Source organism: Otolemur garnettii, unplaced genomic scaffold, assembly GCF_000181295.1.
Source record: "Otolemur garnettii isolate 467f Iridium unplaced genomic scaffold, OtoGar3 scaffold00035, whole genome shotgun sequence".
NCBI classification, from domain to species: domain Eukaryota; kingdom Metazoa; phylum Chordata; class Mammalia; order Primates; family Galagidae; genus Otolemur; species Otolemur garnettii.
The window spans coordinates 13,886,468-13,888,325 of record NW_003852430.1 but is presented as its reverse complement, the minus strand read 5'-3'; positions in this window follow the sequence as shown (position 1 = coordinate 13,888,325).

The following is a 1,858-nucleotide window of genomic DNA, read 5'->3' as shown; positions in this document are numbered from 1 at the left end:
AATGAACAATCTAAAACACTTGGCTGCCTCTTCAACTCCACTCATGATCTGTTTCATGTTTACTCAAAGTGTATATGTGGTCATTTCTATATTTAGCACTTCATTCAATTTAAGTCTATTAGACAACATCAAAATAACTTTTTGCTACCAACATTTAATCATGCATTTCTCACACAACAATGTTTTACTGAAGTAATCATTTTCCTTTCTAGAATACGCTAATATTACTGTCTCCCAGAACAAAATATCGATTAAAATATCACGAGGGTCTTCCTGACTGATGGTAGAATTTTGACAGGCTGGATTTCAGCTCCTCGGAGACACCACCTTCCTATTTCACACACTTCTGCTGTCTGCTCCAACACACCCCCTTTGGGGGAAGTTTAACCTCAATAGATACAACCTTGTTGTTGGGCCGGTCTGTCTACAGACAGGATGTAGCTTGTAAGAGAGAGAACCGCTGCTGTGCTGGGAAGATTACAGCTGCCAGCTGAGTGGCCAGTCTGCTACCGAGTCTGTGCATGCCTCGGAACTAGGCCACTGTAACTCAGAAGCAGGGGCAGTGTGACTGACACCGGGCTCTTTGTAGGGAAGAGAGGAGAATGCAGGATGCAGGATAATTGAAGGGGAAGTCCTGTTCCTGAGAAGAGGAAAGGAAGAATGGTCTGGAGATTTCAAATACTTGTAACTTTGTCTGCTTCCCTGGGGCCAGTGTGCGTGAGTATGTGAGTGCATGTGTGAATGTGTGTGCAGGAAGGAACCAGCATTGTGAAATAACCCCAAACACCACTGGTCACCTGCTTCCTTTTGAAAAACAAACAACAACAACAAAAAACCCTACTTCGAATAATCTTACAACAGGACATAACAGAATGGAAACTGGGGAATTGTGATAGGAAAAATTTGAGAAACTAGCACAATAGAGGCTGCAGAATTAACATAGTGTATGTAATTTGAACTTGAGAATAAATACAAAGGGAATTTTAGATTCCCAGATTAGTTCACTAGGCATCCAGTGAGATAATGAAATAAGAGTCAACCATTCACTAGGTCTTCCAATGGCTCAATATATTTTCACTACTCTCCCCTTCAATTATAATTGTGACCTATATTCTCTTTGAATTGCAGCTTCTTAAATTCAAATAATACTACTAAAGAACTGACAAAGGATTGATTGCATAGGTTTAAAAAAGTGTTAGCCATTAAAGGAAATCTAACAAGTAAAGACGAATATGTTATTATTATATAATAAAAAAGGCATATGAGTCAGAGTTAAGTCAAATTACAACACATTTCTTCTATTTAGAAATAGAGCTGCTACATGTGACTGGTAATTAGAAAGCTATTGGTTTATTGTGATATAATATCTACTAAGAACGTAATCCAGAAAATGATTTATACCCACATCGAACTTAGATGGTTATGGGAAGATGATACTGAAGAGACGCACCATGGTGGAGAGTGTTAAGGCATCGTGTTCTTTCCTGTCAGTTCTAGCTAATTTATTATCTTCACAGTCTATCTCATTTTAAGACCACTGTTTCCCTTTTCTCCGTTAGACACCCAACACCTGTTTGTCTTAGCATGAATTTACTTTTTTGAGTGAACTTTGACCTTTTATTATTGACTTGAGGAAGAATGTCACAGAAAGGAAGAAGTAAAGCACAGGGATTTGAAGACAGGCTGCTGCTTCTGGAAAAAAATGCATTGATTTTTGAGTTTTGCCTGGTGGGAAGCCTGCGAACAGTCATTTGTACAGTCCTTCCATCGTTAGCGGAGGCGTATGAGAAACTAGGGAGTTCAGTGCCAGCTCCTTGGAGACTCATTGTTTAGAGCTTGTTTTTTTTTTTTTTTTTTT